This window comes from Stegostoma tigrinum, chromosome 5, assembly GCF_030684315.1.
Source record: "Stegostoma tigrinum isolate sSteTig4 chromosome 5, sSteTig4.hap1, whole genome shotgun sequence".
Taxonomy (NCBI): domain Eukaryota; kingdom Metazoa; phylum Chordata; class Chondrichthyes; order Orectolobiformes; family Stegostomatidae; genus Stegostoma; species Stegostoma tigrinum.
In genome coordinates, this window is record NC_081358.1 from 66578909 (window position 1) to 66594717 (window position 15809).

A 15809-nucleotide genomic window follows, 5' to 3' on the forward strand; every position below is an offset into this window, starting at 1 on the left:
TCTGAATGTTGTCAACATCTTGCCTCATATAGAAATGAAATACATAGGTTCTGAGAGGTTGTGAATGGTGCGCAACATTGTCTGATCATTAATGAATGTCCACATGTCTCATCTTATGATGGAAAGTCATTAAGGATACAACTAAAAAGGGACTCCTGCAGAGATAGAATGGGACAGAAATGGTTGACCTCCAAAGTCATCTTCCTTTATGTAAATTATGACTTAAACCAGTGAAGACTTTGCCCCCAATTTCAAATGATTCCAGTTTGCCTAGGGCTTTATGCATTCAATGCAGTGCTTGATGGATTGGAATTGGAAAATTCAAAACCAATTTAAGATTAACATTTGGGCTTGTAATATAATTTGTGTGTACATTCTGAAAGTTGCATATATTTACACACAGGAAATTGTTCTATGTAGGCAAAGGGAATTAGATTGAACCATTTTTATTGAAGAAAATACCATGGAAGCTTAAACCCTAGCTGTATTCCCCATGACAAAGCCTTGACTAACCAGATTCTTTGTATCTCTGATGGGTCCACCAGGGCTGGTATGGATTTGGTCCCATCACTCAAACTGCCATATTAGAGCTGGAATCATCCTTATTCTTTGACAATGAGAGCACATTCTCCAGCAGGTCAACAAATGCACCAGACAATTCAGTTCATTATGATTCTCCCACATGTGCCTCATGTTCAAGTCCTCATTACAGTTCTCTGAGGTCCCACGAAGGGATACGCATAAGGGTGGTACGGTGGCTCGGTGGTTAGCACTACTGCCTCACAGTGTCAGGGACAATACATCTTCAGGCGACTGTCCGTGTGGAGTTTATACATTCACCCTATGTCTACATGTGTTTCCTCCGGGTGCTCCGGTTTTTTCCCACAGTCCAAAGATGTGCATGTTAGATGGAATGGCCATGTTAAATTGTGCATAATGTCTAGAGATGTATAGGTTAAGTGCATTAGCCATGGGAAATGGAGGATTATGGGGATAGAGTGGGTGGGAGTAGGTCCAGATGCAACGTTTTGGAAAGGTCAGTGCAAATTTGTTGGCCCAACTGGCCTGTTCCAACATTGTAGAGATACTGTGCTGCTTTCATTATGATCTTAGCATCTGGTGAGCTGATACATGAACCATCCTTTTCAGGCTGCAACCCACTCATGCCCTGGGGACTCCTCAGTGCTGCTCCCAGTTGTGAAGTTCACAGATTGCCAATATCTGACCTGGTACCTATGAATCTCATTATCAAGTGATTGTGCCTTGTGCCACTACGGAGACTGTATAGGTGGCAGTCCTGTGTATCCAAAAACAGAGACGTGCAGCCCCCACCTCCACACCCAAGGCTCTGCTTCTTCATCTTTCCTTTTTTTGTGTGTGATCTGTACCTGCAGGAGAGAGGAAGCAGACTTTCAATGATTATGTTGCACTGTTCTTAATTAATCTGCCTGCCATTGTTATATAGTGGTCACCTGTTGAGACAGGGAGAAGTTGGTGTGCTGCTTAAAATATTAGAGGAATTACATGTTCCTTTTAGTAAAGAGATTGCCATTAAGAAAAGAAGGATTTCTTCATTTGCTAGTAATGAACATAGAGAAATGTGCAACATCGGAGCCAACAGTGATAGAGCTAAAACTGTTTGAATGTGATGGATAGATATAAATTTTGCTTATTGTCCATTTTGATCCATGTGGGTGTGGGCAAATTGTGAAATGGCAACTCCTGCAATTAGAACTTTAGATTAAAATTCTGGAGACATGGATTCAAATCCCAGGATAGCACATGGTGAAATTTGAATTCAATAAATATCTGGAATAAATTTCTAACCTAATGCTGAACCACATGACCATTGTTGATTGTTGTAAAACCTATCTGGTTCATTAGTGTCCTTTAGGGAAGGAAATCTGTCATCCTTTTATGACCAGGTCTACGGGTGATGCCAGACCCACAGCAATGTAGTTGACTGTTTTGTCATCTGGGCAATGAGGCTTGGGCAATAAATGTTGGCGCAGTCAGTGATGCCCACATCCCATGAACAAATCTGAAAAAGCACTGGGCTATCCAATTTTTTGGTTCATAATCTTTCCAAGGAAGAACATATTGCAGTATGTACCAACAAGATTTGTTTTCTCTCTTTCTTCATTTAAGTTGTTACTGCATTGGCATCATAACTGATGATTAATATTAAGAAAATTGATGACTTTTTATTTGTTATTACTGCATTTACTTTTCATCACATGGACCCAAGCCCATTTCTGCTTTTAAGTCTTATTCAAATACAGGAACTAATGTTTTAATTTTGCTGCAATTTTCTTAAGTTTGAGCTGGAAAGCAGGATCTCAATTTCATGTACAGTTTCATTGAATTGGTACTGGCTCAGTGACAGGATTTCTTTCATGTTGAGTGGAAGATATTGAATGAGACAGAGAAAATGTTACTGATCCCTGGCTGATGTTATGGAACGGAAAGACGTCAAAACAATCACAGATGTCTTGTCAGGTTATCCACATTAGTTAAACACATAGTGTGAAATCTACAGATGGCTTTCATACATTTTCAGTTAATCTGACTGCAAGCCTCTGCTTTTTTTGACTGAGAATCCTGGTTATTGTGGCTATAGCAACCTTCAGAACAAGCTGATAGCTTCTGCAGACAGCATGTGCAGCTATTAAATTCAAAACCAAGCATAACACACAGACTTGGAGTTAGGAGAACTTTCATAAACAAACATGATGATGCAAACAGAACACATGCAAATTAAATGGCAACCAAAAATTGCACAAGTTGGAATGATGGATTTAGTAAAACAATCAGTAATTCTGCATTCACCTGCTTTAATTTTGAAAATATTGCTTATTTTAGACAGAACATGACATATGTTCAGTTTTGATTCTTGTAGTACAATTTACACTTGGAAGGACCATTAATGTTTGGTATATGCGACAGATCATGACATCAATGCACCTGCTGACTAGAGTGTCTAATCTTCCAGTCAAGTTTTTTTTCTTCAGCTTGCTCTCTGGTTTTAATTCTTTAACCTTTTTCTTTTCATCGTGAAATCAGTATGTTGTGACACACTCATTTGCCTAAAACAGCTTTCTTCAAGTCTGAGGATGGCAAGAGACTATTTCTAAGTTAAGCCATTGCATTGGTTGTTGAGGTTGAGAGGTAAGGTCACTATCTATTATATATTCACATTCATAGTTTGGAATAGCCATCTATCACAAAATGAGCAGAATGAACAGAAACCGGCATGGGCATGTTGATGCTTCAACATGCATAAAAATGCTAGTTTATCTCCTATTTTAACTCCATCTTCCCATCTATCCTCATGTGCATCAATTCATTTTCTCAGCACTTATCCTGTCGAGCCCCTAAGAATTTTTAACTTACATTCTTATAAATTCCAGGGAATTTCACTCCCTCCAGAGCAAGTATACCCATTTTTAGATGAGGAGGTCACATGCACATAACATTCCAAGTATGACTTTAACAAAGACCCATAGAATGATAACAACTCTTCTTTACTCTTATTGTCTAATTCTTTTGAACAAAAGCTAACATATCATATGCATTTCAGTTGCTTGCTGTGCCTGCGATTCAAGTACGAAAACATCCAGCTTTCTCTGATCACAAGCGTTTTCCAGTCTCTAACTGTTCAAAAAAATTCTGCCTTTTTAACTTTTCAACTAAACTTAACAATTTTACATTTTGCCACATTTTTTCCATCTTTCATGTTTGTGCCAGTAACTCAATCTATCTATCTTGCTCCAGAGCATTTTTGTCACCACGTATGTTCTAACCTGGATGTGAATAACATCAGCAAACTTGGATATGTTATAGTAATTCCCCTCAGATAGCCATTAATATAGATTATAAGTAGTTCAGGTCCAAGCACTGATCCTGTGACATACTAGTATTTACAGTCTGCCAACCAAAATATGTTATTTATTGCTACTGTCTTTTTTTGTCCATTAAATGATCCTCAATTTGTGCTAATATGTTTAAATTCCTAATTTTGTGTAATGACCTTATGTGGTATCTGAAAATCCAAATACATTACATTCTATGGTTTCCCCTTGCCCAACTTGCTAGCTACATCCTCATGATATATAATGGTTTTGTCAAACATGATACCAAACATGCTTCTAAGATGGCAGCAGAGTTGGATTCCTCAGAAAGAGCACATCTGCCCTGCCGACTCTTTTTTCTCTTTTCCTGGTGTTATTTTCCTTCTTTCTTCTTACCTCCCATCCTTGAGCCTCAACTGAAGTTATTGCAAACTCAAAGCCTCAGTGCAGACTCCCAGGTTCAGCGCAGACTCCAGGCCTCAGCAGAGACTCCCACCCTTGAGAGCCTTGAGGTGAAGCCAGTGCAGACTCAAGGCCTCATTGTGAACCCAGAGTGGTCTCCTGGCGTTGAGATGATGCCTGGCCCACAGGCTATGTGCAGGTGAGGACAGGGTTAAAAGGACTATTAATCTAGACATTTTACTTCTTTATTTTCTTTCTTTCCGTAAGAATTTGTACTTAAGAATCTGCACCTAGGTACCTAAGATGGTGACTTGTAAACTTTTCACTGTACTTATGTGTACATGTGACAATAAAACTAATTCCAATGCCTTTATATATTTGCGTTGACTGCTTTTAATAAATCTACGCTACCCAATTCATACCTTATATCTAAGCAGTTTGCTTCTTTTTATTCACATATGGGACATGAGTGTCACTGGCTGGCAAGCATTTATTGCGAGACTTTTTATTGCTTGACAAAGTTGTGGTGATCTGCTTTCTTGAACTGCTGCAACCTACTTAAATTTGAAACATGAGTTTTGGATTTAATTAAATCACCTTCAGATGCATTAGTCTTCTATCATGTTATCGATGTTGTGTCATGCAGTGGCTTGAAAGGCTTAACTCAGAAGCTTTGCACTAACTCTGCCTTACTTAGGTAAATAAATGACAGTTTGTAGGAATGCTTAGACAGTTGTTTTAGCTTGACATTAGTTGTTAGTTAGTTCTACAGTCCATAGCAATGTAGCACAGACCTAGTTACTATCTCTTAGGAGATAACAATGTATTTTACCTCGTGTTAATGCAGCTAACCAGTTGTAAACTAATGTAACCAGGTGTTTTACTATTACGTCGGAAACCACTTCATGTTACTCAACAATGTGCCTCTTCTGCTGAAAACCTATTGTTGTTAATCCTTAATTACTCAATACTAATAAGACCCAGAGACTATTATTACAGGAAGAGATGATGACAGCAAGTGCAGCCAAAGAAGTTCTGAGATAAAACAGATGGGTTTGGCAGGCATCTCGTACAACAATGAACAGCCTTCATGAAGGGCTTCTTCATTCTGATGTTATTAACGGGGTCTCATTCAAAACATTGTTTCTATTTGTTTCCTCGACATGTCTTTCCAGACAGTTATTTCATATAAACTCGATGAAACCATTCTCTATACTGCAACTTTGATTTGCCCAGTCCATATGAAGATTAATGCCTCCATCACTACAATATGATACATTCAGCACTAATTTGCTGACTTATATTCCATGTACGCTTCAACTACTGTTAGGCAGCCTGCAAACAACTCTTACTAATGTTTTCTGCCCATTGTATTTTCTGAGCTCTAGATGATAATACTTTTTGATTTTCTCGTCTAAAATCCTTTCTCTCCACTATCTTTGTACCCCAAAATTTACGAATCAGAACCACCCTTCCTCCTTAGAAACTAAATATCATGGAATATTTAATTACCAGCCTGATTTACGTTGGAACCAAATCTCTGTCACAGATCAAATCTATTCATTTCCAACAGTATTATGAATTCACTTAACTTGTCTCCAATGCTTCATGCATTTAGATCTTGTACCTTTGCTTTTTTTTCCCTATTTTTATCGCATGATATCTCAATCACTTCCACCTTGTTTCCTTTGTTACTTTCACTGACATTCACTGTTTATTTTTGCCCAAATCACTACTCTATCCTAGAGACTTGATATTTACCCAATTGCTCTGTGAAAGATCAGCATAGAGCAGGAACTGAAAAGAAAACTGCTGGAAATGTACATCAGGCACAAACACACTCAAAAAAGTGAAAACAAAGGTAAATTTTTCACCAGAATGAGGAACTATCAAGAGCTGGAACTGAAATCTTACCACTGCATTGGAGATCAGCTAGGAGGTGGAAGAGGGAGTAAAATGTCATTGGGAAAGAATCCCACTACCAAAGAATAAGTGGGAACAGCAGTGACGAGACTGTCTATTGGTAACATGATGATGGCAAATTAAGTCCATTTACTGCCACTTTGATAGCTATTTTATCAGGATACCAGCATCTTAAAAGCACGAAAATGGCCAACTACCACTCTGTAAGTTCTCCAGTTACATAGAGGTAGCCTCCTAGCACCTTTACAGAGGGAGAGAGGCTTCCATTGGAAGATTCATGACCCACTCAGGGGGCTCCTGACAGCAATATCTGCCACTCCTGAAATCCTGACATCAGCTCTAACATTGCCACTGGAGGGTTCAGCCTTCTAGCGAGCAGGACCCACCTGCTTGGCTCCGGCACATCTGTAACTTTCTTAACAGCTCTTTGAAGGTGCATCATTATGGAAGTGCATTTTCTTTTCTACAGCAGCCTAAATGGCAGCCATCTCTATCAATTGTGCTGTCAAAGTCACAAAGCAACTGAAAATGCCAAGCTATTATCATCAGTGGGATGGCAGCCCTAACAGTGACCTCTTGATTAGTAGCATTGGTAATATTGCTGCACAATCCCAAAGTTCTCCCTCATGATCTATAATTTGGTCCCAACATCAATGCACACTTCCCGTTTATAAAACCTGACCTGAATGTAGAATCCTCCTATTATGAACTACATGGCATCATAATGCGCAGGACATTCATCCGAAATCATTATCTGTTGTCACAAGTTCACAAGATAATTTTATATGTGGAAAGCTAATGGGCCGATCTTCAGCAATACAGAAGTACTTATAGACTCCATTTCAGCATGGAATTGATGAATGCCTTAATGTTTTAATTCTCAATTCTACAACCCTCTTTTATTGTATTGGTTATTTTTTCGAGATAAATTTCCTGATATTGTTCAGAAATTTGCTTCTTATTAAATTATACCTATGAGTTCAAATGGCTCAGTGGGTAGAGCCCCTAATTCTAAGACAGAAGCATTGTGTTCTAGAATGTAACCTTTCTCATGTTTTTACAGAAGGGAATTACTCTGTATAGTGACAGATTGGCAAGACATGTTGTTAGCAAAGCTTGATCAGGAAGAGTTGTTAGCCATGACAGGAATGTTCATAGTGTGGTCAAGCAGGTTGATAATCATTCTACTAATCCTTCCAATGGGCTCATGGCAATTTGGAGAAATTTCCAGCCAAGTATTGCTGATTACATACTTTGTCAATTTGTCAAAGTACAGCAGAATTCCCTTACCATGAGGAAGATGCCATCCTACAATAGATGAGCTTAGCTGAAAAAGAAATTAAGTTTGTGTTCCTTTGTTTTATTTTAACAAATTTCTTCAGATTAACATTTTGTATGTACTTTCCCTTTTTTTTACTATTTAGCTTCCTCTATCTAAGAAACCTCCATTGAAGAGAAGACATCTTTATTTTTGTCTTTCACTGCAATTCAGACTTCAGATCCTAGGGCCTCAGATAGACAGTGGGGGTGCTGATTTGTTAAAAATGTATGCTCTAAAATGTAGCAACAGTCAACTATGTTTCCATATAATCTGTAAAGGTCTTAAAATAAGAAATTGTACAACTTTGATTCAATGATAATTTGCTCTATTGCAAGCTTTTGCAACTTTCACAACGCTTTCCTCATCACTCATTATTCTTTCATTGATTTCCCTGCAATAAAGTACCTATTAATTACAGATATACTCCAAGGAACATTGTTTGCAGTTGTTACAAAACCTATTATAATGTTTATTTGAATTAATTTGAATCCTGATCCTTTAATGTTCTATTATTTATTGTAAAATATGTCACAAAGCATTTTTCTCTAGCATTTACACGTAGTTGTATATCTAATATAGTGAGTCTGTAAAGCAGTTGAATATTTCCAGCATTTTCGGTTTTTATTTCAGATTTTCTGCATTCATTATATTCTGCTTTTCTGACAGTCTAGTGATGTTGTTAGTCATGATTTGTCCATCATTATATTTCCATTGTTGGATCATCCTCAACAGTGTTAAATGATGAAGTCAACTAATGCTAATCCTGCTGGGCATTCCACCTCTGGAGTCTGTTAGCCCCAGGGCTGTCAACAACTTACCAAGGGCTCAATTTACACCAGCTGGGATAGGATCAACAAACCCTGATTTGGTTAAATAAAACCTACTGTTAAGATTAGCAGTCTCTCCTGACTTTGTGGGTTGCATGAGCTCTAAATAAGTCCCCACAGTAGGTGGCCTGTTCTAACAGCAAAGACCCAGTGAAAAATGGAATTACAACTAGAATGACTATATTTTACAGCAGCAACAGCCTCTATAGCAATGTCTACCTTGAGAATTGTCTTTTTATTATGCTGGCTGATAAACTTGCTGCTTTTAGTTGAATAATATAGAGCGCAAAATATTAAAATATCTTTATCTTCTTTAACATAGGCAAGAGAAAATAAACCATTTAATCACTCTAAGAATTATTACGAATATTTTGAATAACATTTAACAGAATGTTAGCAATTTCCAGCTAATTAAGAGATGCTACTGGGAGCAGGTATTCAAGGTGAGATCCCACTTCCTATTCTTTAGCTTTGACATAAATTATAGGACTGGAACAATACCAGGCTTTTGGTGATAGAATGGGGATGAGAAAACTATAGACTCCAGAAATTGTTGGTGTATCAAGGAATCATTGGGCTAATGGTAGGTTTTTTTTCCCTCAAATGGGGGATTTTAAGACTAATGGCCATATTTTTAAAGTGAAAGGAGAGAGACTTAAAAATGACGAGTTTTTTTGGTACAGTGGATGATTTGCGTATGGATGTGGGCACAGATACTTAGCTAAGCACATGAATGGGAAATGTTAAGAAGAATATGTGCCAGGAGCAGGTAGATGGGACTAGTTTAGTTTGGGATTATGTTTGGCATGGATGGATTGGACTGTAGAATCTATATCCATGCTGTATGACTCGATGATTCTAGGTATCTGTGCAACCCTCCAAAGAGAATTCCACCTAGAACTAGACTCCACCTTATCACCATAACCCCTCATTTACCATGGCTAATCCACATAACCTGCACATCCCTGGATGCTACGGTGCAATTTAGCATGGTCAATTTGCCTAATTTGCACATCTTTGGATTGTGGGATGAAACTAGAGTACCCAGCAAAAACACATCCAGGCTCAGGGAGAACGTCCAAACTCCACACAGAAGTCACCCAAGGCTGAGATTGAGCCTTGGTCCTTTGCACTGTGAGGTAGCAATGTTAACCATGACCATTGTGCTGCCCCATGGTATATGCCTAAGGTACCCTACTACCATGCCATTTTGCCAGTGTTGGAAAGTTGACAGACATGCTGTCTGCTGAGAGCATAAATGATTCATGATTATGAGACAATTACCATTCTCTAGAAGATTTTATTCGTTGTGAGAGCATACAGTGAAAGATGCTGATGTCTCAGGGACTCCAGAGGATGGAGAGCCCTCCATGTCTCAGAGAGAGGCATCCCAACTACAATGTTGGAAGTGTTAAATGTGTCCAATGAACCCTCCTCCACCACCTGCTTACCCATGATTGGCAATCAATGTGTTCACCTCAACATCAGCAGCTTCACAGTGGTAATCAGTAATAGTCATGCTGCTAAGGTTACTGAGTTGCTGGTCGTCTTATTCAACTGGGCTTGACAACAGCCACTTTGAGTGATAGTCATACAGTCATAGACCTATATGTGTTTCCAGTGAGGTATTGTATTAGCAGGAAGAAAATATTGGAAAAAAGTATGTTTTACAGGGTTTTAATTCCTTCAAATGTAATTCCTTTTCCTCCAAGGGATTAATCATTTTGATAATTTTGATAAATTAAGCATGCTATGTGATGTCAGGTTTTCTTTTCTTTTACACTCATGCTTGCCAAACTAACTTGCAAATTAATAATAAGGAAAGATTCTGAAGAGAACTATTACTCACTAAGTTCTCTCTCTCTGCGCTCAGAGTCAACAGGACAAATTTAAAATGGTAAAAACTGATTGTTCACCTCTTAATGCAGTTATAACAAGTTTGTATTTCTATAGTAACCTTTCAAGAGTGATTACAGATAGACAACAAATTTTGGCTCTGCCACCTTTGCCTCTGCCACCTGATTCCATGCATGAAAAGAATGCCTTCAGAGGCAGAATTGAGTTTTGGTAACATCTGATCTTATTTTTTCTCTCAGTTCCTGTAGGGATCAGAAGAGAAATGAGAACAATCAGTTCACATTCACCTTTCAATGGATGTAATTTCACAATACAAAGGTGTTTTCTTATTCATCAAAACTATCAACACCAAAGAAATGCTCAAAACACACATAAGAACATTTTTATGCATTTCACTGTGAAATATGAAAACAATGTTTAAACCTTATTAGTCAAGTCTCACCCCAAATGAGTAATCTGTGATGGTGGCAATTTCTGCTAAGTACATTAGGTCCTGAAGACACTCCATCGGGAGTCAAGTCAGAATCTTAAGGTGCAAAGTTGGTTTAGCTCATATTTTTGTGCAAACTGCCACCTTGATGAAGGAGTTGAGGGCAACACTAGAAACAACTGCTCAGCAACTCATTAAAGAATTGTCAACTGGCAATTATCAAAGGGGCTAAATGACACCTTGATAGCAATCAGTTCAGCTAACCTTTCTCTTAAAGTCAAGTAACTGTCTTGGAGCAAAACAATATTTTTGCCAATTTCAAACATTATATTCACCATTTCTAGATTTTACTGCTGGAACTATGGAATTGGTGGCGTAATGATAATGTCACTGGACTAGAAATCCAGACCCCGAGGCTAATATTCAGGGACGTGTACTTGAATTCCCATTATGACAGGTGGTGAAATTTGAACTTAATGAAACAAAATTAGAATGAAAACCTGAATTGATCTGATTGAATGTGGCACCGGACCCAAAGCAATGTAATTGACTCTTAACCGACCGCTGGGAAGTAAATTTTTTGCCTAGCCAATGATGCCCACTTCCTACAAGTGAACTTGAAAAAGGCCTCTGAAACAAAGCAGCTGAATTTCTGGGACACAGCTCTTGAGTGATTGGAATGTTTTAGAGGACATCACCTAAAATATGTATTGTTCACTCCTACCTTTTTGGAACCTTGTAGGGGCCACCAGCAGAAAGAGAATGCTTGCCTACAAGGAAAGTGCTGGGATCTCCCTTTGTCTGGAATGGGGGGAGGACATGGCAGCATCAATTACTGAGGAAAAGAAGATGAGAAAAGCAAAACAACATTTGTCCTCTACTGTGAAAATAGGACATCTCTCTTCCCCTGAACCTTGGTCCTTCAGTCCTTCAACCAGAACATTTCACACCTTCAGTGCAAGTGATTACGAGATGCTGACATATTCAGTTTCATGAATAAATACACTTACTCGGTATTTGAATTCTAAGCCTGCAAATTTCTGATTTAGCACATTCAGGTTAATTAAGCTCCGGTAATCAACATTTAGGATGAAATTTGTATATTAAATCTAATTTTTTAAACAACTATTCTAATTAGCACTTTACTCATTTAGTGCTTGTTTCACCCTTTGACTGATAGACTTCCTATATTGAGGTTGTACATCTAGTGAAGTAACATGAAATTAAGTAAAAATGTTCACACCAACAATAGATGCATTGTAGTTTATGTGATATGCTATGCTTTAAGCAGTGAGGTAAAGTCCTGCCATACATCTTCTCTCCATTGTAATGTGGAAAAACTGATAAAGGTATGAGAGCATGGCTAAAACTGCACAAATTATGTCTGTTTGCATCAGGTTTGTTCTGTATCATTTGTTCCAAGACTCCAAGCAAAACTCTGTTGCAAGCGCAAAGCCACTAAGTAGCATTAACACCATGATGTGTGGAGCTGAAACTACTTCGCTGTCATGCAAACAAACCGTTCCATTTTAATCTCCTTATTAGATGAGTCGAGGATTACTGGAGAACGGGTAAATCCCTACTAATGTACTGCTGCTAGCTACTTAGTATTTGTCAAGGATATGACTCCTTATATTTTAAAAATTTCAATCTATCTACCTCCCCATCAGCCCTTCCAGGTTGAAAAGGGCAAGGCAACTGACTTGTGGGACTCTACCTTGAAATGTTTCTTGAAATGTAACTCAATGATGAAATGTAACTCATTTTCATGTAACATTTATTTATAAAAGTAGGACTAGAGTCTACAGTTCGAGTAATTGAGTTAATAAGAATGGTAACAGTGACACGTTGTTTTTATTCAAAAATGTGTCACTTCTACTGACATTGCTGAACTGCCTGGTGAAAGTCCTCAATACTTTTCTTCACGCATCTCCATCCTGCACTTCTCCCTTAAATGGTCATGTGAGTTCCTAGTGATATAAATATTTATATTGTATACTATAATTTATAAATATGGGCAAAAGAATACATGAGGCAGTTTCCTGTTGCGGAAAATGTAAGTCTTCTCCTTAAAGCATCCTTCACATTTAAGCAGCATTTGTACCCTGAGGTTCTATTTCTTCTGCCACTGAAATACTGCTGGTTTCATCATTGACCATGGATATTACTTGAGTCTAAATATTGAGTGATTGATTTAGACTTTATTGTCATGTGTACACAAGTACAAAGATATAGGAGTACAGTGAGAAATTTTCAAAGTCATCACACATGGTACCATCTTAGATACAAGTATCTAGGTACACAAACTTAAGAATCAGGTAGAAATAAATAAGGAACAAAGTTAAAAGCTAGACATTACAGTTGCTCTTGATGTAGCATAATAAGAAAAAAAAGAAATAAAGATAAAACATTATAGCATCGGGCCTTCGCATGTCCCCGATTGACTTGCAAATTGGCAGAGACGAACACCTCAGAGGTCACAAGTGTTCTTGCTGTCTTGTCAATGATAATAATATAATAATCAGTTATATATCAAGGATTGATTATACCTCTGGTTAGTTTGTTAGAAAAGTAAAACATGTTATAAGTTATAAAACAGATACTACAACAACTAAACTTTGGAGGGAGGCAAATGTTGTTCCTCTTTTCAAGAAAGGGAATAGGGAAATCCCTGGAAATTACAGACCAGTCAGTCTTACGTCTGTGGTCAGCAAGGTTTTGGAAAGAATTCTGAGGGATTGGATTTATGACTATTTGGAAAAGCATAGTGTGATTAAAGGGAGTTAGCATGGCTTTGTGAGGGGCAGATCATGCCTCACAAATCTTATTGAGTTCTTTGAGGAGGTCACGAGACAGGTTGACGAGGATCTAGCAGTGGATGTGGTGTGCATAGACTTCAGCAAGGCATTTGATAAAGTTCCCCATGGCAGGCTCATTCATAAAGTCAGGAGGTATGGGATACAGGGTGATTTGGCTGTCTGGATTCAGAATTGGTTGTCTGACAGGAGGCAGAGAGAGGTTGTAGATCGAAAGTATTCTGCCTGGAGGTCAGTGCTGAGTGGTGTCCCGCAGGGCTCTGTTCATGGGCCTCTGCTCTTTGTACTTTTTATAAATGGCTTGGATGATGAAGTTGAGGGGTGGGTTAGCATGTTTGCTGATGACACAAAGGTTGGAGGTGCCGTTGATAGTATCGAGGGCTATTGCAGGCTTCAGCGAGACATTGACAGATGCAGAGCTGGGCTGGGAAATGGCAGATGGAGTTCAACCTGGATAAATGCGAAGTGATGCATTTTGGAAGGTCGAACTTAAATGCTGAATATAGGATTAAAAGCAGGATTCTTGGCAGTGTGGAGGAACAGCGGGATCATGGTGGATAAGGTTGTTAAGAAAGTTGATGGCGTTTTGGATTTCATTAACAGGGAGATCGAGTTTAAGAGCTGCAAGGTTATGCTGCAGTTCTACAAAACCCTGGTGAGACCACACTTGGAAAATTGCGTCTAGCGCTGGTCACCCTATTATAGGAAAGATGTGGAGGCTTTGGGGAGGTTGCAAAGGAGGCTTACCAGGATGCTACCTGGACTGGAGGGCTTGTCTTACGAGGAGAGGTTGACTGAGCTCGGACTTTTCTCTCTGGAGAGAAGGAGGAAGAAAGGTGACCTGATCAAGGTGTACAAGGTAATGAGAGGCATGGATAGAGTCGATAGCCAGAGACTTTTCCCCAGGGCAGGATTGACTGCCACAAGGGGTCATAGTTTTAAGGTGTTAGGAGGAAGGTATAAAGGAGACATCAGAGGGAGGTTCTTCACCCAGAGAGTTGTGAGTGCATGGAATAGTTTGCCAGTGGTAGTCGTGGAAGCAGAGTCATTAGTGACATTTAAGCGACTGCTGGACATGAACACGGACAGCAGTGAATTGAGTGGAAGGTAGGTTAGTTTATTTTATTTTTGGATTAGGATTATTCCACGGCACAACATCGTGGGCTGAAGGGCCTGTACTGTGCTGTACTTTTCTATGTTCTATAACCAATTTTTTAACGTGCAGGTTGCAAATCCACAGCAGACAAACTGGCAGGCAGAGTTTCAACATTGTGTAGACACAGCACATGGAGGAGTCCTTAAAAATGAACTCTTTTAAAGGCAAGTTATACATACGGGGATCTCCGATTTACGAACAGCTAACTTACCTACAAGTGAAATCTTTTGCAACTTACACAAAATATGTATAATTTTAAAATATGGCATACGAATGTTTCCTGTACTTATGTGAATGCCTCCATGATACAGTTCCTCTATTGAGTTCTAACTCGCATAAAAATCAACTTATGAATGGGCTAAAGAACTGAACCCTGTTACAACCCATGGACTGCATATGCTACCCAAGATTCAGTTACAGGTGAATGTCACACATGTCACAATTCAACAAGGGAAGAAGAAAATTATCCTGATTGTCATTAATTGTGCATTACAGATTAACATCTTACATTAGCCGTAGAAATTTGAAACTCGCTGGTTAAGTACATGCACTGTATTGAAATTTTGTATTATACTTTTCTACAATAAAAAAAAACTTGACCCTGATGAAACAAAGGTCCACATGACCTTTGTGTCAATTTCCACAATTAAAGAAAAATATATCAGTACAAAACACAATAATGCAAGTTATAAATTTAAATTAAATAAACAATTATTGTAGTGTTGAATTAAATAGATCTTTTCATAACCTGGCAGGACACTTCTCTTGGTATTATTGCTGATTACAATTGCTCAAATATGTTTCAGCTCACCACATTTAAGAATTAATGCTCTTGAAACAGATTGATCTTTGCTGATAAAAGAAGCAAGGTGGTCATTAGGAAGGTGTAATTTCTGACCTGGAGTCTCTCAATTTACGTTGTTACATGTCTGACAAGAAGATGGTGTTTAATGGAAACTATACTAATGTTACAAAGGCACATGTTTTTCTTCATAATGCATTATGATATGTCCAATTTGGAGAACTTACTTGTTGTCAAACACTCGAATCCTTCCCAATTAGATATGTTTGTATTACCTCATTCTTTCATAATCAGACATGCTTATTGTTAGATGCCTATCAAGAAAATAAAATATAATGATAGCAAAATGGCTACGGTCCAAGATCAGTGTATTCAATGTGGTCAAGAAACAGGAACTGTGTACTTGACACCATCCCTAAACATC

At 38.4% G+C, this 15809-nt stretch overlaps 1 long non-coding RNA gene across 1 annotated transcript in view; it reads left to right on the top strand.

The window, feature by feature from the left end:
- The window catches only part of LOC125451710 (uncharacterized), a 37918-nt gene extending 23074 nt beyond the window's left edge, over positions 1-14844 (top strand). Inside the window, exons 4-5 of the long non-coding RNA XR_007247360.2 lie at positions 12009-12182; positions 14653-14844. This is a non-coding gene — a long non-coding RNA (uncharacterized LOC125451710). The remainder of the gene's footprint in view (positions 1-12008; positions 12183-14652) is intronic.
- The last annotated feature ends 965 nt before the right edge of the window (positions 14845-15809 follow it).